Source organism: Chlorocebus sabaeus, chromosome 1, assembly GCF_047675955.1.
Source record: "Chlorocebus sabaeus isolate Y175 chromosome 1, mChlSab1.0.hap1, whole genome shotgun sequence".
NCBI lineage: Eukaryota > Metazoa > Chordata > Mammalia > Primates > Cercopithecidae > Chlorocebus > Chlorocebus sabaeus.
Genome location: NC_132904.1, coordinates 65,121,317 through 65,147,341, shown reverse-complemented (window position 1 = coordinate 65,147,341; position 26,025 = coordinate 65,121,317).

The window sequence follows — 26,025 nt, the reverse complement described above, 5'->3', positions numbered from 1 at the left end:
TTGGGAGTGCAATGAGGAATATGGTTAAAAAGGAAATATCCCCAGATGAAAACTAGAAGGAAGGTTTCTGATAAACTGTTCTCTGATGTGTGACTTTGTCTCACAGAGTTACACTTTCTTTTCCTGCAGAAGTCTGCTACCACTCTTTTTGGGGAACATGAAAAGAGATATTTTTTATCGCATAGAAGCCTAAGACACAAACAAATTATCCTCAAATACGAGTTAGATGAAAGCTTTCTGGGAGACATCTCTGTGATGTGTGAATTCATCCCAATGAAATACACCTTCCTCTTCATGAAACAGTTTGCTACCACTATCTTCCTGGAATGTGCAAAAGGATATTTGGGGGAGCATATACTCATAAATTAAAAAATGAAATATCCTCAAATGAAAACCAGAAAGAAGCTTTCTGAGAAACTGATTTCTGATGTGTGAATTCATCTCTCAGAGTTAAACATTGGTTTCACTGATCAGTCTGTTACCAGCGTTTTTGGGGAATTTCAGAAATGATATTGCAGATCGCATTGAAGCCTATGCTGAAAAAGAAAATATCGTCAAATAAAAACGAGAAAAAAGCTCTCTGAGAAATCTCTTTTTTATTTGTGAATTCACTGCACAGAATTACACATTTCTCTTAATGGAGGAGTTTGATAACACTGTGTTCCTGTAATCTGCAAAATGATATTTGTGAGTGCTTTGAGGTATACGGTGAAAAAGGAAATATCCTCAGATGAAAACTCTAAAGAATTTTTCTGAGAAACTGTTCTCTGAAGTGTGAATTAGTCTCACAGAGTTACAAAATCTTTTCATGGAGCAGTCTGTTACCACTGTTTTTGGGGAATCTGAGAAGTGATATTTTTTATCGCATTGAAGTCTACGCGAACAAAGGACATATCATCAAATAAAAACTAGAAAGAAGCTTTCTAAGAAACTTCTTTGTGATATGTGAATTCACCTCTCAGATTTGCACCTTTCTTTTCATGAAGGAGTTTGCTAACACTGAGTTCCTGTAATCTGCGAAGTGATATTTGGGAGTGCACTGAGGCATATGGTGAAAAAGGAAATATCCTCAGATGAAAACTAGAAAGAAGGTTTTCGAGAAACTGTTCTCTGATGTGTGAATTCGTCTCAAAGAGTTACACTTTCTTTTCCTGCAGCAGTCAGTTACCACTGTTTTTTGTTAATCTGAGAAGTGATATATTTATTGCAAAGAAGCCTATGCAGACAAAGGAATTATCCTCAAATAAAAACTAGAAAGAAGCTTTCAGAGAAACTTCCGTGTGATGTGTGAATTCACCTCACAGAATTACACTTTTCTCCAGGAAAAGAAAGTGTAACACTGTGAGACGAATTCACACACCCGAGAATAGTTTCTCAGAAACCTTTCTAGTTTTCATCCGAGGATATTTCCTTTTTCACCATATGCCTCAGTACACTCCCAAATATCACTTTACAGATTTTCTGAACACACTGTTAGCAAACTCCTCTTGAAGAGAATGGTGTAATATCTGTGAGGTGAATTCACACAGAATGAAGATGTTTCTCAGAAAACTTCTTTCTCGTTTTTATTTGAGGATGTTTCCTTTGTCAGCATGGGATTCAATATAATCCAATATATCATTTTTGAGATTTTTTCACCTCACAGAATTACACGTTTACATGAAGGAGTTTGCTTACACTGTGTTCCTGTAATCTGCAAAGTGATATTTGGGAGTGCACTGAGGCATATGGTGAAAAAGGAAATATCCTAATTACATTTTCTTTTCCTGAAGCAGTCAGTTACCACTCTTTTAGGGGAATCTGAAAAGGGATATTTTTTATCGCATTGAAGCCTAAGAAGAAAAAGAAAGTATCCTCAAATGAAAGGTAGAAAAAAGCTCTCTGGGAAACTTTTCTGTAACGTGTGAACTCATCCCAATGAGATACACCTTCCTCTTCATGAAACAGTTTGCTACCACTGTTTTCGTGGAATCTGCAAGAGGATATTAGGGAGCACATAGAGGCATAAGGTAAAAAGGAAATGTCCTCAGATGAAAACCAGTAAGAAGCTTTCTGAGAAACTGATTTCTGATGTGTGAATTCATCTCACAGAATTAAACATTCGTTTCATGGAGCAGTCTGTTACCAGTGTGTTTGAGGAATCTCAGAAATGATATTTTGGATCACTTTGAAGCCTATGCTGACAAAGGAAATATCCTCAAATAAAAATGAGAAAGAAGTTTTCTGAAAAACTTCTTTGTTATGAGTGAATTCACCTCACAGAATTACACCTTTCTCTTCATGAAGGAGTTTGCTACCACTTTGTTCCTGTAATCAGCAAAGTGATATTTGGGAATGCACTGAGGCACATGGTGAAAAAGGAAAAGTCCTAAGATGAAAACTAGAAAGAAGGTTTCTGAGAAACTGTTCTCTGATGTGTGATTTCGTCTCACAGAGTTACACTTTCTCGTCTTGCAGCAGTTTGGTACCACTGTTTTTGGGGAACCTGAGAAGTGATACTTTCATCACATTGAAGCCTTCGTGGACAAAGGAAATATCCCCAAATAAAAATGAAAAAGAAGCTTTCTGAGAAACTTCCCTGGGATGTGTGAAATCAACTCACAAAATTCCACGTTTCTCTTCATGAAAGAGTTTACTAACACTATGATCGTGTAATCTGCAAAGTGATATTTGGGAGTGCACTGTGGCATGTAATGGAAAAGGAAATATCCTCAAATGAAAAGTAGAAAGAAGGTTTCTGAGAAACAGTTCTCTGATGTGTGAATTCGACTCACAGTGTTACACTTTCTTTTCCTGGAGCAGTCTGTTCTCACTTTTTTGGGGGAACCTGAAAAGTGATATTTTTATCGCTTTGAAGAAAACGTGGACGAACGACATATACTCAAATTGAAACTAGAAAGAAGTTTTCTGAGAAACTTCTTTGTCATGTGTGAATTCATCTCACAGATTTACACCTTTCTCTTCATGAAGGATTTTACTAACTCTGTGTTCCTGTAATCTACAAAGTAATATTTGACAGTGCACTGAGGCATATGGTGAAAAAGGAAATATCCTCAGATGAAAACTAGAAGGAAGGTTTCTGAGAAACTGTTCTCTGATGTCTGAACTCGTCTCACAGAGTTACACTTTCTATTCATGGAGCAGTCTTTTACCACTGTTTTTGGGGAACCAGAGAAGTGATAATTTTATCGCATTGAAGCCTACGTGTACAAAGGAAATATCCTCAAATAAAAACTGGGAAGAAGCCTTCTGAGAAACTTCTTTGTGATGTGTGAATTCACCTCACAGAATTACACCTTTGTCTTCATGAAGGTGTTTGCCAACACTGTGTTCCTGTAACCTGTAAAGGGATATTTGGGAGTGAACTGAGGCACATGGACAAAAAGGAAATATCTTCAGATGAAAACTAGAGAGAATGTTTCTGAGAAACTGTTCTCTGATGTGTGAATTCGTTTCACAGAGTTACACTTTCTATTCATGGCGGAGTCTGTTACCACTCTTTTTGGGGAACCTAAGTGATACTTTTATTGCATTGAACCAATGTGGACAAGGGACATATCCTCAAATAAAAACGAGAAAGAAGCTTTCTGTGAAACTTCTTTGTGATGTGTGAATTCACCTCACAGAATTACACCTTTCTCTTCAGGCAGAAGTTTGCTAACTCTGTGTTCCTGTAATCTGAAAAGTGATATTTGGGAGTGCACTGAGTCATATGATGAAAAAGAAAAAATATCCTCAGATGAAAACTAGAAAGAAGGATTCTGAGAAGCTGCTCTCTGATTTGTGAATTCGTCTCACACAGTTACACTTCCTTTTCCTGCAGCAGTCTGTTACCACTGTTTTTGGGGAACCTGAGAAATGATATTTTTATCGCATTGAAGCCTACGTGGACAAAAAAAATATTCTCAAATAAAAACGGAAAAGAAGCTTTCTGAAAAACTTCTTTGTGATGTGTGAATTCACCTCACAAAAATACACCTTTCTCTTCAATAGTTTGCTAACACTGTGTTCCTGTAATCTCCAAAGTGATATTTGGGAGTGCAAGGTGGCATGTAGTGGAAAAGGAAATATTCTCAAATGAAAACTCGAAAGAAGGTTTCTGAGAAACTGTTCTCTGACGTGTGAATTCAACTCACAGAGTTACACTTTCTTTTCCTGGAACAGTCTGTTCCTACTGTTTTTGGGGAATCTTAGACGTGATTTTTTTTTTATCATATTGAAGTCTTCTTGAACAAAGGAAATATTCTCAAATAAAAACTAGAAAGAAGCTTTCTGAGAAACTTCTTTGTGATGTGTGAATTCACCTCACACAATTACACCTTTTTCTTCATGAAGCAGTTTGGTAACACTGTGTTCTTGTAATCTGCAAAGTGATATTTGGAAGTGCAGTGAGGCATATGGTGAAAAAGCAAGTATCCTCAGATGAAAACTAGTAAGATGGTTTCTGAGAAACTGTTCTCTGATGTGTGAATTTGTCTCACAGAGGTAAACTTTCCATTCATGGGGCAGTCTGTTGCCACTTTTTTGGGGGAACCTGAGAAGTGATACTGTATTGCTTTGAATAATACGCGGACAAAGGACATATGCTCAAATAAAAATTACAAAACAAGCTTTCTGAGAAACTTCTTTGTGATATGTGAATTCACCTCACAGAATTACACCCTGCTCATCATGAAGAAGTTTGCTAACGCTGTGTTCCTGTAATCTGCAAAGTGATATTTTGGAGTGCACTGAGGCTTATGGTGAAAAAGGAAATATCCTCAGACAAAAACTAGAAAATATTCTGAGAAACTGTTCTCTGATGTGTGAATTCGTTACACAGAGGTACACTTACTATTCATGGAGCAGTCTCTTACCACTGTTTTTGGGGAATCTGAGAAGTGATATTTTTATCGCATTGAAGTCTACGCGGACAAAGGACATATCCTCAAATAAAAACTAGAAAGAAGTTTTCTGAGAAACTTCTTTGTGATGTGTGAATTCACCTCACGGAATGGCACCTTTTTCTTTATGAAAGAGTTTGCAAACACTGTGTTCATGTAATTTGCAAAGTGATATTTGGGAGTACACTGAGGCATATGGTGAAAAAGAGAATATCCTCAGATGGAAACTAGAAAGAAGGTTTCTGAGAAACTGTTCTCTGATGTGTGAATTCGTCTCATGGAGTTACACTTTCTATTCATGGAGCAGTCTGTTACCACTGATTTTGGGGAACCTGAGAAGTGATAGTGTATCGCTTTGAAGAATACATGGACGAATGACATTTGATCAAATAAAAACAGGAAACAAGATTTTGGAGAAACTTCTTTCTGATGTGTGGATTCACCTAACATAATTACACCTTGCTTTTCATGAAGGAGTTTGCTAACACTGTGTTCCTGTAATCTGCAGTTATATTTTGTAGTGCACTTAGGCATATGGTGAAATAGGAAATATCCTCAGATAAAAGCAAAAAAGAAGGTTTCTTAGAAACTGTTCTCTGATGTGTGAATTCGTCTCACAGAGCTACACTTTCTTTTCCTGCAGCAGTCTGTTACCACTGCTTTTGGGGAATCTGAAAAGGGATATTTTTTTATTGCATTGAAGCCTATGAAGAAAAAGAAAGTATCCTCAAATGAAAGTTAGTTAAAAGCTTTCTGGAAAACATCTCTGTGATGTGTGAATTCATCCTAATGAGATATACATTACTCTTCATGAAACAGTTTGCTATCACGGTTTTCTTGGAATCTGCAAAAGGATATTTGGGATCGCATAGAGGCATAAGGCACAAAAGAAAATGTCCTCAATGAAAACCAGAAAGAAGCTTTCTGAGAAACTGATTTATGATGTGTGAATTCATCTCACAGAGTGAAACATTCACTTCATGGAGGAGTCTGTTAGCAGTGATTTTGGGGAATCTCGGAAATGATATTTTGGATTGCATTGAAGCCTACTTGAACAAAGGAAATATCCTCAAATAAAAACGAGAAAGTTGCTTTCTGAGAAACATCTTTATTATGAGTGAATTCACCTCACAGAATAACACCTTTCTTTTCAAGAAAGAGTTTGCTAACACTGTGTTCATGTAATCTGCAAAGTGATATTTGGGAGTGCACTGAGGCATATGGTGGAAAAGGAAATATCCTCAGGTGAATAGTAGAAAGAAGGTTTCTGAGAAACTGTTCTCTGATGTGTGAATTCGTCTCACAGAATTAAACTTTCTTTTCCTGGAGCAGTCTGTTACCATTCTTTTTGGAGAATCTGAAAAGGGATTTTTATGTCGCATTGAAGCCTAACATGACAAATGAAATATCCTCAAATGAAAGTTAGAAAAAAGCTTTCTGGGAAACTTCTCCATGATGTGTGAATTCATCCCAATGAAATACAACTTCCTCTTCATGATACAATTTGTTACCAGTGTCTTCGTGGAATCTGCCAAAGGATATTTGGGAGCTTATAGGGACATAAGGTAAAAAAGGAAATATCCTCAGATGAAAACCAGAAAGAAGCTTTCTGAAACTGATTTCTGATGTGTGAATTCATCTCACATAGTTAAACATTCGTTTCATGGAGCAGTGTGTTACCGGTGTTTTAGGGGAATCACAGAAATGATATTTTGGATCTTTTTGAAGCCTATGCTGAAAAAGGAAATATCCTCAAATACAAACTAGAAAGAAGTTTTCTGAGAAACATCTTTATTATGTGTGAATTCACCTCACAGAATTACACCTTTCTCTTCACGAATGAGTTTGCTAAAACTGTGTTGGGTAATCTGCAAAGTGATATTTGAGAGTTCACTGAGGTGTATTGTGAAAAAGGAAATATCCTCAGATGAAAACTAGAAATAAGTTTTCTGAGAAACTGTTCTCTGATGTGTAAATTAGTCTCACAGAGTTACACTTTCTTTTCCTGGAGCACTCTGTTACCACTATTTTTGGGGAATCTGATAAATCATATTTTTTATCACATTGAAGCCTACACTAACAAAGGACATATCCTCAAATAAAAACTAGAAAGAAGCTTTCTGAGAAACTTCTTTGTGATGTGTGAATTCACCTCACAGAATTACACCTTTCTCTTCATGAAGGAGTTTGCTAACACTGTGCTCCTGTAATCTGCAAAGTGATATTTGGGAGTGCACTAACGCATTTGGTGAAAAAGGAAATCTGTCATGTTTAAACTAGTTAGATGGTTTCTGAGAAACTGTTCTCTGATGTGTGAATTCGTCTCACAGAGTTACACTTCCTTTTCCTGCAGCAATCTGTTACCACTGTTTTTGGGGAATCTGAGAAGTGCTGTTTTTATCGCAATGAACCCTACGCGGACAAAGGAAGTATCCTCAAATGAAAAATATAAAAAACTTTCTGGGAAACTTTTGTGTGATGTGTGAATTCATCCCAATGAAATACACCTTCCTCTTCATGAAACAGTTTGCTATCACTGTCTTCGAGTAATCTGCAAAAAGATATTTGGGAGCGCATAGTGGCATAAGGTAAAAAAGAAAATATCCTCAGATGAAAAACAGAAAGAAGCCTTCTGAGAAACTGATTTCTGATGTGTGAATTCATCTCACAGAGCTAAACACTCGTTTCATGGAGCAGTCTGTTACCAGCGTATTTGAGGAATCTCAGAAATGATACTGTGGATCGCATTGAAGCCTATGCTGACAACGGAAATATTCTCAAATAAAATGAGAAAGAAGCATTCTGAGAAACATCTTTATTATGTGTGAATTCACCTTACAGAATTACACCTTTTTCTTCATGAAGTAGTTTGCTAACACTGTGTTCCTGTAATCTGCAAAGTGATATTTGGTAGTGCACTGAGGCATATTGTGGAAAAGGGAATATCATCAGATGAAAAGTAGAAAGAAGATTTCTGAGAAACTGTTCTCTGATATATGAATTCGTTTCACAGAGTTACACTTTCTTTTCCTGCTGCAATCTGCTACCACTGTTTTCGGGGAATCTGAGAAGTGATAATTTTATTGCATTGAAACCTACACGGACAAAGGATATATCCTCAAATAAAAACTATAAGGAAGCTTTCTGAGAAACTTCTTTGTGATGTGTGAATTCACCTCACAGAAGTACAAATTTCTCTTCATAAAGGAGGTTGCTAACACTGTGTTCCTGTAATTTGCAAGGTGATATCTGGGAGTGCACTGAGGGGTATGGTGAAAAAGAAAATATCTTCAGATGAAAACTAGAAAGATGACTTCTGAGAAACTGTTCTCTGATGTGTGAATTCGTCTCACACAGATACACTTTCTGTTCATGGAGCAGTCGGTTACACTGTTTTTGGGGAACCTGAGAAGTGAAATTCTTATCACATTGAAGCCTACATGGATAAAGGAAATATCCTCAAATAAAATTAGGAAGAAGCTTTCTGAGGATCACCTTTATTATGATTGCATTCACCTCACAGAATTACACCTTTCTCTTTATGAAGGAGTTTGCTAACTCTGTGTTCCTCCAATCTGCAAAGTGATATTTCGGAGTGAACTGAGGCATATGGTGAAAAAGGAAATATCCTCAGATGAAAACTACAAAGAAGGTCTCTGAGAAACTGTTCTCTGATGTATGAATTCGTCTCACAGAGTTACACTTTCTATTCATGGATCAATCTGTTACTAGTGTTTTTGGAGAACCTGAGAAGTGATATTTTTATCGCATTGAAGGCTATGCAGACAAAGGAATTATCCTCAAATAAAAACTGCAAAGAAGCTTTTGAAAAACTTTTTTGTGATGTGTGAATTCACCTCCCAGAATTACACCTTTCTCTTCATGAATGAGTTTGCTGACACTGTGTTCGTGTAATCTGCAAAGTGATATTTGGGACTGCACTGAGACGTATGGTAAAAAAGGAAATATCCCCAGATGAATTCTAGAAAGAAGGTTTCTGTAAAACTGTTCTCTGACGTCTGAATTCTCCTCACAGACTTACACTTTCTTTTCGTGGAGCAGTCTGTTACCATTCTTTTCAGGCTATCTGAAAAGGGATATTTTTATCACATTGAAGCCTAAGAAGACCAAGGAAGTATCCTCAAATGAAAGTTAGAAAAAAACTTTCTGGGAAACGTGTCTGTGATGTGTGAATTCAACAATGAAATATACCTTCCTCTTCATGAAACAGTGTGCTATCAATGTCTTCGTGGATTCTGCAAAAGGATATTTTGGAACACATAGAGTCATAAGGTAAAAACGGAACCATCCTCAGATGAAAACCAGAAAGAAGCTTTCTGAGCAACTGATTTCTGTGTGTGAATTCATCTGACAGAGTTTAACATTCCTTTCATGGAGCAGTCTGTTACCAGTGTTTCTGGGGAATCACAGAGATGATATTTTGGATTGCATTGAAGATTGTACTGGCAAAGAAATATCCTCAAATAAAAATGAGGAAGAAGGTTTCAGAGAAACATCTTTATTATGAGTGAATTCACCTTAACAGAATTACACCTTTCTTTTCATGAATGAGTTTGCTAATACTGTGTTCCTGTAATCTGCAAAGTGATATATGGGAGTGAACTGAGGCATAGGGTTAAAAAGGAATTATCCTCAGAAGAAAATTAGAAATAAAGTTTCTGAGAAACTGTTCTCTGATGTGTGAATTCGTCTCACAGAGTTACACTTTCTTTTCCTCGAGCAGTCTGTTACAATTGTTTTTGGGGAACCTGAGAAGTGATATTTTTGTCGCATTGAAGCCTACACAGACAAAGGAAATATCCTCAAATAAAAACTGGAAAAAGACTTTCTGAGACTTACACTGTGTTCTTGTAATCTGTTAAATGATATTTGGGAGTCCACTAAGGCATATGATGAAAAAGGAAATATCCTCAGATCAATGCAAGAAAGAAGGTTTCTGAGAAACTGTTCTCTGATGTGTGAATTCATCTCACAGAGTTACATTTTCTTTTCTGGAACAGTCTGTTATGACTTTTTTAGGGGGGTCTGAAAAGGGATACTTTTTATCATACTGAAGCCTAAGAAGACAAAGGAAATATCCTCAAATGAAAGTTAGGAAAAAGCTGTCTGGGAAACTTCTCTATGATGTGTGAATTCACCTCACAGAATTACACCTTTCTCTCGTGAAGGATTTTGCTAAACTACAGGATGTTCCTGTAATCTGCAAACTGATATCTGGGAGTGCACTGAGGCATATGGTAAAAGAGAAAATATCCTCAGATGAAAACTAGAAAGGTTTCTGAGAAACTGTTCTCTGATGTGTGAATTTGTCTCACAGAGTTACACTTTCTACTCATGGAGCAGTCTGTTACTACTATTTTTGGGGAACCTGAAAAGGGATTTTTTTAACGCATTGAAGCCTAAGAAGAAAAAGAAAGTATCCTCAAATGAAAGTCAGAAAAAAGCTTTCTGGGAAACTTCTCTGTGATGTGTGAATTCATCACAATGAGATACACCTTCCTCTTAATGAAACAGTTTGCTAAAACGGTTTTTGTGGAATCTGCAAAAGGATATTTGGGAGCACATAGAGGCATAAGGTGCAAAAGAAAATATCCTCAGATGAAAACCAGAATGAAGCTTTCTGAGAAACTGGTTTCTGATGTGTGACTTCACCTCACAGAGTTAAACATTCGTTTCATGGAGCAGTCTGTTACCGGTGTTTTTGGGGAACCTGAGAAGTGATATTTTGGATCTCACTGAAGCCTATGCTGACAAAGGATATATCCTCAAATAAAACGAGAAAGAATCTTTCTGAGAAACATCTTTATTATGTGCGAATTCAACTCAGAGAATTACACCTTTCCCTTCATGAAGGAGTTTGCTAACACTGTTTTCCTGTAATCTGCAAGGTGATATTTCGGAGTGCACTGAGGCATATGGTGACAAATGAAATCTCCTCAGTTGAAAACTAGAAAGAAGGATTCTGAGAAACTCTTCTCTGATGTGTGAATTCGTCTCACAGAGTTACACTTTCTTTTCCTGGAGCAGTCTGTTACCACTATTTTGGGGAATCTGAAAAGGGATTTTTTTTTTGCATTAAAACCTAAGAAGATAAAGGAAGCATCTTCAAATGAAAGTTAGAAAAATGCTTCCTGGGAAACTTTTCTGTGATGTGTTAATTAATCCCAATGAAATACAACTGCCTCTTCATTAAACAGATTGCTATCATTGTCTTCGTGAAATCTGCAAAAGGATATTTTGGAGCGCATAGAGGCGTATGGTGAAAAAAGAAATATCCTCAGATGAAAACTAGAAAGAAGGTTTCTGAGAAACTGTTCTCTGATGTGTGAATCCATCTCACAGAGTTACACTTTGTATTCATGGAGCAGTCTGTTACCACTGTTTTTGGGGAATCTGAGAGGTGATAATATTATCGCATTGAAGAATACACGGGCGAAGGACATATGCTCAAATAAAAACGAGAAAGAAGCTTTCTGAGAAACTTCTTTGTGATGTGTGAATTCCCCTCACAAAATTACACCTTTCTCTTCTTGAAGGTGTTTGCAAACACTGTGTTCGTGTAATCTGCAAAGTGATATTTTGGAGTGCACTGAGGCATATGGTGAAAAAGGAAATATCCTAAGATGAAAACTAGACAGAGGGTTTCTGAGAAACTGTTTTCTGACATGTGAATTCATCTCACAGATTTGCATTTTCTTTTTCTGTCGCAGTCTGTTACCCCTTTTTTGGGAAATCTGAAGAGGGATTTTTTTTTTTTCCGTGTTGAAGCCTAAGACAATGGAATTATCCTCAAATGAAAGTTAGGAAAAAGATTTCTGGGAAACTTCTCTGTGATGTGTGAATTCATCCGAATGAAATACACCTTCCTCTTCATGAAACAGTTTGCTACCACGGTTTTCGTGGAATCTGCAAAAGGATATTTGGGAGCGCATAGAGGCAAAAGGTGCAAAAGGAAATAACCTCAAGAGAAAGCCAGAAAGAAGCTTTCTGAGAAATTGATTTGTGATGTGTGAATTCATATCACAGAATTTAACATTCGTTGCATGGAGCAGTCTGTTACCAGTGTTTTTGGGGAACCTCAGAAATGATATTTTGGATCGCATTGAAGCCTATGCTGACAAAGGAAATATCCTCAGATAAAAATGAGAAAGCAGGTTTCTGAGAAACATCTTTATTATGTGTGAATTCACCTCACAGAATTACACCTTTCTCTTCAAGAAAGAGCTTGTTAACACTGTGTTTGTGTAATCTGCAGAGTGATATTTGGGAATGCAGTGAGGCATATGGTGAAAATTGAAATATCCTCAGATGAAAATTAGAAAGAAGGTTTCTGAGAAACTGTTCTCTGATGTGTGAATTTGTCTCACAGGGTTACACTTTCTTTTCCTGCAGTAGTCTGTTACCACTATTTTTGGGGAATCTTGATAAGTGATATATTATGGCATAGCAGCCTATGCGGACAAAGGAAATATCCTCAAATGAAAACTAGAAAGAAGCTTTCTGAGAAACTTCTTTGTAATATGTGAATTCACCTCACAGATATACACCTTTCACCTCATGAAAGAGTTTGCTAACACTGTGTTCCTGTAATCAGCAAAGTGATATTTGGGAGTGCACTGAGGCAAATGTTGAAAAATTAAATATCCTCAGATGAAAACTAGAAAGAAGATTTCTGAGAAACTGTTCTCTGATATATGAATTCGTCTCACAGAGTTAAACTTCCTTTTCATGGAACAGTCTATTACCACTGTTTTTGGGGAACCTGAGAAGTGATAATTTTATTGCATTGAAGCCTACACGGACAAAGGACTTATCCTCAAATAAAAACTGCAAGGAACTTTCTGAGAAACTTCTTTGTGATGTATGAATTCACCTCAGAGAATTACACCTTTGTCTTCATGAAAGAGTTTGCTAACACTGTGTTCCTATAATCTGCAAAGTGATATTTGCGAGTGCACTGATGCGTATGTTGAAAAAGGAAATATCCTCCATTAAAAACTAGAAAGAAAATTTCTGAGAGCCTGTTCTCTGATGTGTGAAGTTGCCTCACAGAGTTACATTTTCTTTTCCTGGAGCAGTCTCTTACCACTCTTCTTGGGGAATCTGAAAAGGGATATTTTTTATCACATTGAAGTCTAAGAAGAAAAAGAAAGAAATTTCAAATGAAAGTTAGAAAAAAGCTTTCTGGGAAACTTCTCTGTGATGTGTGAATTCATCCTAATGAGATACACCTTCCTCTTCATGAAACAGTTTGCTACCACGATTTTCATGGTATCTGCAAAAGGATATTTGAGATCACATACAGACATAATTTAAAAAAGCAAATATCTTCAGATGAAAACCAGAAAAAAGCTTTTTGAGAAACTGGTTTCTGATGTGTGAATTCATCTCAGAGTTAAACATTCATTTCATGAAGCAGTCTATTACCAGTGTTTTTGGGGAATCTCAGAAATGATATTTTGGATCATATAAAAGCCTACTTGAATAAAGGAAATATCCTCAAATAAAAACTAGAAATTAGCTCTCTGAGAAACTTATTTGCGATGTGTGAATTCACCTCACAGAATTACACTTTACTCTTCATGAAGGAGTTTGCTAACACTATGTTCCTGTAATCTGCAAAGTGATATTTGGGAGTGCACTGAGGCATATGGTGAAAAAGGTAATATCCTGAGATGAAAAGTAGAAAGAAGATTTCTGAGAAACTGTTCTCTGATGTGTGAATTAGTCTCACAGATTTTCACTTTCTTTTCCTGGAGCCGTCTGTCACCACTATTTTTGGGAAACCTAGAAAAAACCTTTCTGAGAAACTTCCTTGTGATATGTGAATTCACCTCATGGAATTACACCATTCACTTCATGAAGGAGGTTCCTAACACTCTGTTCCTGTAATCTCCAAAGTGATATTTGGGAGTGCACAGAGGCGTATGATGAAAGTAAAAAATTAGCCTCAGATGAAAACTAGAAAGAAGGTTTCTGAGAAACTGTTCTCTGATGCATGAATTCGTTTCACAGAGTTCCACTTTCTCTTCATGGAGCAGTCTGTTACCACTGTTTTTGGGTAACCTGAGGAGTGATAATTTTATCGCATTGAAGCCTACGCGAACAAAGGACTTATCCTCAAATAAACACTGGAAAGAAGCTTTCTGAGAAACTTCTTTGTGATGTGTGAATTCATATCACAGAATTACACCTTTCTCTTCAAGAAGGAGTTTGCTAACACTGTGTTCCAGTAATCTGCAAAGTAACATTTGGGAGTGCAATGAAGCATATGTTGAAAAAGGAAATATCCTCAGATGAAAACTAGAAAGAATGTTTCTGAGAAACTCTTCTCTGATGTGTGAATTCATGTCACACAGTCACATGTTCTTTTCATGGAACAGTCTGTTACCACTCTTTTTGGGAAATCTGAAAAAGGATTTTTTTTTTTTTTATCGCTTTGAAGCCTAAGAAGAAAAAGAAATTATCCTTAAATGAAAGTTAGAAAAAAACTTTCTGGGAAACTTCTGTATGATATTTGAATTCATCCCAATGACATAAACCTTCCTCTTCATGAAACAGTTTGCTACCACGGTTGTCGTGGAATGTGCAAGAGAATATTTTGAAGTGCATAGAGGCATAAGGTGCAAAAGGAAATATCCTCAGATGAAAACCTGAAAGAAGGTGTCTGAGAAACTGATTTGTGATGTGTGAATTCATCTCACAGAGCTAAACATTCATTTCATGGAGCAGTCTGTTACCAATGTTTTTGAGGAATCTGAGAAGTGATATTTTTATCGCATTGAAGAATATGCAGACAAAGGTAATATTCTCAAATAAAAACTAGAAAGAAGCTTTCTGAGAAACTTCTTTGGCTGTGTGAATTCACCTCACAGAATTACACCTTTCTCTTCGTGAATGAGTTTGCTAACACTGTGTTCGGGTAATCTGCAAAGTAATATTTGGGATTGCACTGAGGCATGTGGTGAAAAAAGAAATATCCTCAGATGAAAACTAGAAAGAAGGTTTCTGAGAAACTGTTCTCTGATGTGTGAATTCGTTTCACCGAGTTACAATTTCTTTTCCTGGAGCAGTCTGTTACCACTCTTTTTGGGGAATCTGAAAAGGGATATTTTTTATCGCATAGAAGCCTAAGAAGAAAAAGAAAGTATTCTCAAAAGAAAGTTATAAAAAAGCTTTCTTGGAAACTTCTCCATGACATGTAAATTCACCTCAATGTGATACACCTTCCTCTTCTCGAAACAGTTGGCTAGCACAGTTTTCGTGGAAGATGCAAAAGGATATTTGGGAGCGCAGAGAGGCATAAGGTGCAGAATAAATTATCCTCAGAGGAAAATCAGAAAGAAGCTTTCTGAGAAACTGATTTCTGATGTGTGAATTTATCTCACAGAGTTAAACATTCGTTTCATGGAGCAGTCTGTTACCAGTGTTTTTGGGGAATCTCAAAAATGATATTTTGGATCGCCTTGTAGCCCATGTTGACAAAGGAAATATCCTCAAATAAAAACGAGAAAGAAGCTTTCTGAGAAACATCTTTATTTTGTGTGAATTCACCTCACAGAATTACACTTTTCTCTTTATGAAGGGGTTTGCTAGCACTGTGTTCCTGTAATCTGCAAGGTGATATTTGGGAGTGCACTGTGGTATATTGTGAAAAAAGGAATATCCTCCGATGAAAAGTAGAAAGAAGATTTCAGAGAAACTGGTCTCTGATGTGTCAAGTCATCCACAGAGTTACACTTTCTTTTCCTGCAGCAGTCTGTTACCACTGTTTTCGGGGAACCTGAGAAGTGATATTGTTATCACATTGAAGCCTAAACGGATAAAGGAAATAACCTCAAATAAAAACTAGAAGGAAGCTTTCTGAGAAACTTCCCTGTGATGTGTGTATTCACCTCACAGAATTACACCTTTCTCTTCATTAAAGAGTTTGCTAACACTGTTTTCCTTTAATCTGCAAAGTGATATTTGGGAGTGCACTGAGGCATATGGTGAAAAAGGAAATATCCTCAGACAAAAACTAGAAAATATTCTAAGAAACTGTTCTCTGATGTGTGAATTCGTCTCACAGAATTACACTTTCTGTTCATGGAGCCCTCTGTTACCGCTTTTGTTGGGGAATTTGAGAGGTGATATTCTTTACCGCATTGATGCCTACGTGGAGAAAGGACATATCCTCAATAAAAACTAGAAATAAGCTTTCTGTGAAACTTCTTTGTGATGTGTGAGATCTCCTCACAGAATTACATCTTCCTCTTCATGAAGAAGTTTCCTAACACTATGTTCCTGTATCTCCAAAGTGATACTTGGAAATACACTGAGGTATATGGTGAAAAAAAAAAATCCTTAGATGAAAACTATTAAGAAGGTTTCTGAGACCGGTTCTCTGATGTGTGAATTCGTCTCAAAGAGTTACACTTCCTTTTCCTGGAGCAGTCTGTTACCACTGTTTTTGGGGAGCCTGAGAAGTGATATTGTTATCACATTGAAACCTATGCAGAAAAAGGAAATATCCTCAAATAAAAACTAGAAAGAAGCTTTCTGAGAAACTTCTCTGTGATGTGTGAATTCACCTCACAGAATTACACCTTTCTCTTCATGAAAGAGTTTGCTAGCACTGTGTTCCTATAATCTACAAAGTGATATTTGAGAGTGCACTGAGTATTATAGTGAAAAAGGGAATGTCATCAGACGAAAAAGAGAAAAGATTCTGAGAAACTGTTCTCTGATGTGTGAATTCGTCTCACAGAGTTACACTTTCTGTTCATGGAGACCTCTGTTACCACTTTTTCTGGGGAATTGGAGAGGTGATATTCTTTACCACATTGATGCCTACGTGGAGAAAGGACATATCCTCAATAAAAACTAGAAATAAGCTTTCTGTGAAACTTCTTTGTGATGTGTGAATTCACCTCACAGAATTACAACTTTCTCTTCATGAAAGAATTTGCTAACACTATGTTCCTGTAATTTGCAAGGTGATATTTGGGAGTGCACTGAGGGGTATGGTGAAAAAGAAAATATCTTCAGATGAAAACTAGAAAGATGGCTTCTGAGAAACTGTTATCTGATATGTGAATTCATCTCACATCGTTACACTTCCTTTTACTGCAGCAGTCTGTTACCACTATTTTTGGGGAATCTGAGAAGTGACATTTTTATCGCATGGACACCTACGTGGAAAAAGGAAATATCCTCGTATAAAAACGAGAAAGAAATTTTCTGAGAAACTACTTTGTGATGTATGACTTCACCTCACACAATTACACCTTTCTCTTCATGAAGGAGTTTCCTAACTGTGTTCGTGTAATCTGCAAAGTGATATTTGGAAGTGCACTGAGGCATATGGTGAAAAAGCAAATATCCACAGATGAGAAGTAGAAAGAAAATATCTGAGAAACTGTTCTCTGATGGGTGAGTTAGTCTCACAGAGTTACACTTCCTTTTACTGCAACATTCTGATACCACTGTTTTGGGTAATCTAGAAGTGATATTTTTACCGAATTGAAGCCTACGCGAACAAAGGAAACATTCTCAGATAAAAACTAGAAAGAAGCTTTCTGAGAATCTTCTTTGTGATGTGTGAATTCACCTCACAGGATTACACCTTTTACATGATGAAGTTTGCTAACACTGTGTTCCTGTAATCTGCAAAGTGATATTTGGGAGTGCTCTGAGGCATATTGTGATAAAGCAAATATCCTCAGATGAAAACAAGGAAGAAGGTTTCTGAGAAACTGTTCTCTGATGTGTGAATTCGTCTCACAGAGTTACACTTTCCTTTCCTGGAGCTGTCTGTTACCACTCTTTTTGGGGAATCTGAAAAGCAATATATTTTATTGCATTGAAACCAAAGAAAACAAAGGAAGTATCTTCAAATGAAAGTTAGAAAAATGCTTTCATGGAAACTTCTCTGTGATGTGTGAATTCATCCCAGTGAAATACACCTTCCTCTTTATGAAACAGTTTGCTATCACTGTCTTCGTGGAATCTGTAAAAGGATATATGGGAGCGCATAGAGGCATAAGGTAAAAAAGGAAATATCCTCAGATGAAAGCCAGAAAGAAGCTTTCCGAGAAACTGTTCTCTGATGTGTGAATCCATCTCACACAGTTAAACATTCGTTCCATGAAGTAGTCTGTTACCAGTGTTTTTGGGGTATCTCAGAAATGATATTTTGGATTGCATTGAAGTCTATGCTGACAAAGGGAATATCCTCAAATTAAAACAAGAAAGAAGGTTTCTGAGAAACATCTGTATTATGTGTGAATTCACCTCACAGGATTACACCTTTCTCTTCATGAAGGAGTTTGCTAACACTGTGCTCCTGTAATCTGTAAAGTGATATTTGGGTGTGCTCTGAGGCATATTGTGAAAAGGGAAATATTCTCAGATGAAAACTAGAAAGGTTTCTGAGAAACTGTTCTCTGATGTGTGAATTCCTCTCACAGAGTTATACTTTCTATTCACGTAGCAGTCTGTTACCACTGTTCTAGGGGAACCTGAGAAGTGATATTCTTATTGCATTGAAGCCTAAGTAGACAAAGGAAATATCCTCAAATAAAAACTAGAAAGAAGCTTTCTGAGAAAATTCTTTGTGATTTGTGAATTCACCTCACAGAATTACACCTTTCTCTTCATGAAGGAGTCCACTAACACTGTTTTACTGTAATGTGTAAAGTGAGATTTGTGAGTGCACTGAGGCATTTGGTGAAAAAGGAAATATCCTCAGATGAACACTAGAAAGAAGGTTTCTGAGAAACTGTTCTCTGATGTGTGAATTCATCTCACAGAGTTACACTTTCTATTCATGAAGCAGTCTATTACCACTGTTTTTTGGGGAATCTGAGAAGTGATATTTTTATTGCATTGAAGCCTACGTGGACAGAGGAAATATCCTCAAATAAAAACTAGAGAGAAGCTTTCTGAGAAATATCTTTGTGATGTGTGAATTCACCTCACAGAATTACTCTTTTGTCTTCATGAATTAGTTTGCTAACACTGTATTCCTGTAATCTGCAAAGTGATATTTGGGAGTGCACTGAGGCATATGGTGAAAAAGGAAATATCCTCTGATGAATGGTAGAAAGAAGGTTTCTGAGAAACTGTTCTCTGATGTGTGAATTTGTCTCAAAGAGTTACACTTTTTTTTCCTGGAGCAATCTGTTTCCACTCTTTTTGAGGAATCTGAAAAGGGATATTTTTTATCGCATTGAAACCTAAGAAGACAAAGGAAATATCCTGAAATGAAAGTTAGATGAAAGCTTTCTGAGAAACTTCTCTGTGTTGTGTGAATTCAACTCAATGAAATACGCCTTCCTTTTCATGAAACATTTTGCTATCGCTGTCTTCGTGGAATCTGCAAAAAGATATTTTGGATCGCACAGAGGCATAAGGTAAAAAAGGAAATACACTCAGGTGAAAACCAGAAAGAAACTTTCTGAGAAAGTGATCTCTTATATGTGAATTCATCTCACAGAGTGAAACATTCGTTTCATGGAGCAGTCTGTTACCAGTGTTTTTGAGGAATCTCAGAAACGATATTTTGGATCGCATTGAAGATTATGTTGAAAAAGGAAATATCCTCAAATAAAGACAAGAAAGCTTTCTTAGAAACATCTTTGTCATGTGTGAATTCATCTCACAGAATTACAAATTTATCTTCATGAAGGAGTTTGCTAACACTGTGTTCCTGTAATCTGCAAAGTGATATTTGAGAGTGCACTGAGGCATGTGATGAAAAAGGAAACATTCTCAAATGAAAACTGGAAAGAAGGTTTTTGAAAAACTGTTCTCTGATGTGTGAATTCTTCTCACAGAGTTACACTTTTTTTTTTACCTGCAGCAGTCTCTTTCCACTGTATTTGGGGAATCAGAAGTAATATTTTTATCGCATTGAAGCCTAGGCGAAAAAAGAATATATCATCAAATAAAAAGTGTAAAGTAGCTTTCTGAGAAACTTCTTTGTGATGTGTAAATTCACCTCACAGATTTACACCGTTCTTTCGTGAAGGAGTTTGCTAATGCTGAGTTCGTGTAATCTGCAAAGTGATATTTGAGAGTTCACTGAGGCATATGGTGAAAAAGGAAATATCCTCAGATGAAAAGTAGAAAGATGGCTTCTATGAGACTGTTTTCTGATGTGTGACTTCGTCTCACAGAGTTACACTTTCTATTCATGGAGCAGTCTGTTATCACTCTTCTTGGGGAACCTGAGAAGTGATATTTTTATCGCACTGGAGCCAACGCGAACAAAGGAAATATCCTCCAATAAAAACTAGAAAAAAGCTTTCTGAGAAACTTCTTTGTGATGCATGAATTCACCTCACAGAATTACACCTTTCTCTTCATGAAGGAGTTTGCTAACACTGTGTTAATGTAATCTGCAAGGTGATATTTGGGAGTGCACTGAGGCATATGGTTAAAAAGGAAATATCCTCAGATGAAATTTAGAAAGAAGTTTTCTGAGGAACTGTTCTGTGATGTGTGAATTCGTTTCACAGAGTTACACGTTCTTTTCCTGGATCAGTCTGTTATCACTGTTTTTGGAGAACCTGAGAAGTGATAATTTGATCGCATTGAAACCTACACGGACAAAGACAATATCCTCAAATAAAAACTAGAAAGAAGCTTTGTGAGAAAGTTCTTTGTGATGTGTGAATTCACCTCACAGAATTACACCTTTCTCTTCATGAAGGAGTTTGGTAACACTGTGTTCCTGTAATCTGCAAAGTGATATTTGGGAGTGCCCTGGGGCATATGGTAAAAAAGGAAATATCCTCAGATGAAAACTAGAAAGAAGATTTCTGAGAAACTATTCTGTGATGTGTGAATTCATCTCACACAGTTACACTTTCTTTTCCTGGAGCAGTCTGTTACCACTCTTTTTGGGGAATCTGAAAAGGGATATTTTATATTGCATTGATGCCTAAGAAGAAAAAGAGAGTATCCTCAAATGAAAATTAGAAAGAACCTTTCTGGGAAGCTTCTCTTTGATGTGTGAATTCATTCCAATGAGATACACCTTCCTCTTCATGAAACAGTTTGCTACCATGGTTGTCGTGGAATCTGCAAAAGGATATTTGGGAGCGCATAGAGGCATAATGTGCCAAAGGAAATATCCTTAGATGAAACCCAGAAAGAAACTTTCTGAGAAACTGATTTCTGATGTGTGAATTCATCACACAGAGTTAAACATTTGTTTCATGGAGCAGTCTGTTACCAGTGTTTGTGGGCAATCTCAGAAATGATATTGGATAACTTTGAAGCCTATGCTGACAAAGACAATATCCTCAAATAAAAACTAGAAAGAAGCTTTCTGAGAAACTTCTTTGCGATATGTGAATTCACGTCACAGAATTACGCCTTTCTTTTTATGAAGGAGTTTGCTAACACTGTGTTCCTGTAATCTGCAAAGTGATATTTGGTAGTGTACTGAGGCATATGGTGACAAAGGAAATATCTTCAGATGAAAACTAGAAAGAAGGTTTCTGAGAAACTGTTCTCTGATGTGTGAATTAGTCTCACAGAGTTACACTTTCTTTTCATGGAGCAGTCTATTACCACTGTTTTGGGGAAAACTGGGAAGTGATAATTTTATTGCATTGAAGCCTACACGGACATAGGACATATCCTCAAATAAAAACTAGAAAGAAGTTTTATGAGAAACTTCTTTGTGATGTGTGAATTTGCCTCACAGAATTACACCTTTCTCTTCATGAAGGAGTTTACTAACACCGTGTTCCTCAAATCTGCAAAGCGATAATCTGAGGTATATGGTGAAAAAGTAAATATCCTCAGATGAAAACAAGAAAGAAGGTTTCTGAGACTCTGTCTGTGATGTGTGAATTTGTCTCACAGAGCTACAGTTTCTTTTCCTGGAGCAGTCTGCTACCAGTCTTTGTGGGGCATCTGAAAAAGGATATTTTTTATTCGGGAGCATTTTGAGGCTTACGGTGAAAAAGAAAATATCTTCAGATGGAAACTGGAGAGAAGCTTTCTGAGGAGCTGCTTTTTGACGTGTGCATTGCACTCAAAAAATTAAACTTTTCTTCTCATAGACGATTGTGGAATCCCTTTTTTTTGGAAAAGCTACCATAGGGATATTCGGGAGTATAGGGAAGGCTATGGTGAAAAAGGAAATATTCTCAGACGCAAACTGGAAATAAGATTTCTGTGAAACTGCTTTGTGATAGATATGTTTATTCATCTCGCATAGATAAAACTTTGTTTCTATTAAGCAGTTTTGAAACTATGTCATGGACGGATCCATGAAGGGACATTTGAAAGCACTTTCAGGCCTATGGAGAAGTAGGAAATATCTTCAGATAAAAACTAGAGAGTAGCTTTCTTAGAAACTGCTTTGTGATGTGTGCATTCCACTCAGGGAGTTATAGCTCTCTTCTCATAAGGCAGTGTTTGAACACTGTTCCTGTTAAACTGAAAAAGTAATATTTCAGAGCGTATGGAAGACCATAGAGAAGAGTGAAATATCCTGAATTAAAACCCAGAAAGAAGCATTCCAAGAAACTGCTCTCTGACATGTGCATTCATTTAAGATAGTTAAAGCTTACTCTACATTTTCCAGTTTGGAAAGTCTGTCTTTGAGGATTCTGCTAAGGGATATTAAGTGGCAACTGGAGGCCTGTGGCGAGCAAGGAAATGTCTTCCATTGAAAACTGGAGAGAAGCTTTCTGAGCAACTGCTTTGTGATGTGTGTGTTCATCTCATAGAGTTAAACTATTCTTCGGCTTGAGCAGTTTGAAATCACTCTTTCTGTGGAACCCGATAAAGGACATTTGGGCACGCTCTTAACAATATGCTGAAAAAGAAATACCCTCTGATTAAAACCAGGAAGAAGGTTTCTGTGAAACTGCTCTGTGTCAGGTGAATCCACTCTCACAGTTAAGCTTCTGTTTTCATTGAGCAGTATTCTAACACTGCTTTAGTTTATTCAGCTAAGGGATACTTGGCAGCGCTTTGAGGCTTATGGTGAAAATGGAAATATCATGAGATAGAAACTGGAGAGATTTCTGAGGAGCTGCTTTGTGACATGTGCGTTCCACTGACAGATTTATACTTTTCTTCTCATAGAGGATTGGGGAATTCCTTATGGAATAAAAGCTACCAGGGGACATTCAGGAGTATATGGATGGCTATCGTGAAAAAGGAAAGATCCTCAGACAAAAACTGGAAAGAAGCTTTCTGTGAAACTGCTTTGTGATAGATATGTTTATTCATCTCACGTAGATAAAACTTTTTTTCTATTACACAGTTTTCTTTCTTTCTTTATTTATTTATTATTTATTATTATACTTTGAGTTCTAGGGTACATGTGCATAACATGCAGGTTTGTTACATATGTATACTTGTACCATGTTGGTGTGCTGCAACCATCAACTCGTCAGCACCCATCAACTCGTCATTTACATCAGGTATAACTCCCAATGCAATCCCTCCCCCCTCCCCATGATAGGCCCCGGTGTGTGATGTTCCCCTTCCCGAGTCCAAGTGATCTCATTGTTCAGTTCCCACCTATGAATGAGAACATGCGGTGTTTAGTTTTCTGGTCTTGTGATAGTTTGCTAAGAATGATGGTTTCCAGCTGCATCCATGTCCCTACAAAGGACACAAACTCATCCTTTTTTATGGCTGCATAGTATTCCATGGTGTATATGTGCCACATTTTCTTAATCCAGTCTGTCACTGATGGACATTTGGGTTGATTCCAAGTCTTTGCTATTGGGAATAGTGCTGCAATGAACATACGTGTGCATGTGTCTTTATAGCAGCATGATTTATAATCCTTTGGGTATATACCCAGTAATGGGATGGCTGGGTCATATGGTACATCTAGTTCTAGATCCTTGAGGAATCGCCATACTGTTTTCCATAATGGTTGAACTAGTTTACAATCCTACCAACAGTGTAAAAGTGCTCCTATTTCTCCACATCCTCTCCAGCACCTGTTGTTTCCTGACTTTTTAATGATCGCCATTCTAACTGGTGTGAGATGGTATCTCATTGTGGTTTTGATTTGCATTTCTCTGATGGCCAGTGATGACGAGCATTTTTTCCTGTGTCTGTTGGCTGTATGAATGTCTTCTTTTGAGAAATGTCTGTTCATATCCTTTGCCCACTTTTGGATGGGGTTGTTTGTTTTTTTCTTGTAAATTTGTTTGAGTTCTTTGTAGGTTCTGGATATTAGCCCTTTGTCAGATGAGTAGATTGCAAAAATTTTCTCCCATTCTGTAGGTTGCCTGTTCACTCTGATGGTAGTTTCTATTGCTGTGCAGAAGCTCTTTAGTTTAATGAGATGCTATTTGTCAATTTTTGCTTTTGCTGCCGTTGCTTTTGGTATTTTAGACATGAAGTCCTTGCCCATGCCTATGTCCTGAATGGTACTACCTAGGTTTTCCTCTAGGATTTTTATAGTATTAGGTCTAATATTTAAGTCTCTAATCCACCTTGAATCAATTCTCGTATTCGGAGTAAGGAAAGGATCCAGTTTCAGCTTTCTACTTATGGCTAGCCAATTTTCCCAGCACCATTTATTAAATAGGGAATCCTTTCCCCATTTCTTGTTTCTCTCAGGTTTGTCAAAATTGACCCCTTTACCATTATGTAATGGCCTTCTTTGTCTCTTTTGATCTTTGATGGTTTAAAGTCTGTTTTATCAGAGACTAGTATTGCAACCCCCACTTTTTTGTGTCTCCATTTGCTTGGTAAATCTTCCTCCATCCCTTTATTTTAAGCCTATGTATGTCTTTGCATGTGAGATGGGTCTCCTGAATACAGCAGACTGATGGGTCTTGACTCTTTATCCAGTTTTCCAGTCTGTGTCTTTTAATTGGAGCATTTAGTCCATTTACATTTAAGGTTAAGATTGTTATGTGTGAACTTGATCCTGCCATTATGATATTAACTGGTTATTTTGCTCGTTAGTTGATGCAGTTTCTTCCTAGCCTTGATGGTCTTTACATTTTGGCATGTTTTTGCAATGGCTGGTACCGGTTGTTCCTTTCCATGTTTAGTGCTTCCTTCAGGGTCTCTTGTAAGGCAGGCCTAGTGGTGACAAAATCTCTAAGCATTTGCTTATCTGTAAAGGATTTTATTTCTCCTTCACTTATGAAACTTAGTTTGGCTGGATATAAAATTCTGGGTTGAAAATTCTTTTCTTTAAGAATGTTGAATATTGGCCCCCACTCTCTTCTGGCTTGGAGAGTTTCTGCTGAGAGATCTGCTGTTAGTCTGATGGGCTTCCCTTTGTGGGTAACCCGACCTTTCTCTCTGGCTCCCCTTAAGATTTTTTCCTTCATTTCAACTTTGGTGAATCTGGCAATTATGTGTCTTGGAGTTGCTCTTCTCCAGGAGTATCTTTGTGGCGTTCTCTGTATTTCCTGGATTTGAATGTTGGCCTGCCCTACTAGGTTGGGGAAGTTCTCCTGGATGATATGCTGAAGAGTGTTTTCCAACTTGGTTCCATTTTCCCCCTCACTTTCAGGCACCCCAATCAGACGTAGATTTGGTCTTTTTACATAATCCCATACTTCTTGCAGGCTTTGTTCATTTCTTTTTCTTCTTTTTTCTTTTGGTTTCTCTTCTCGCTTCATTTCGTTGATTTGATCCTGAATCGCTGATACTCTTTCCTCCAGTTAATCGAGTCGGTTACTGAAGCTTGTGCATTTGTCACGTATTTCTCGTGTCATGGTTTTCATCTCTTTCATTTCGTTTATGACCTTGTCTGCATTAATTACTCTAGCCATCAATTCTTCCACTTTTTTTTCAAGATTTTTAGTTTCTTTGCGCTGGGTACGTAATTCCTCCTTTAGCTCTGAGAAGTTTGATGGACTGAAGCCTTCTTCTCTCATCTCGTCAAAGTCATTCTCCATCCAGCTTTGATCTGTTGCTGGCGATGAGCTGCGTTCCTTTGGAGGGGGAGATGCACTCTTATTTTTTGAATTTCCAGCTTTTCTGCCCTGCTTTTCCCCCATCTTTGTGGTTTTTTCTGCCTCAGGTCTTTGATGATGGTGAGATATTGATGGGGTTTTGGTGTGGGTGTCCTTCTTGTTTGTTAATTTTTCTTCTAACGGCCAGGACACTCAGCTGTAGTTCTGTTGGA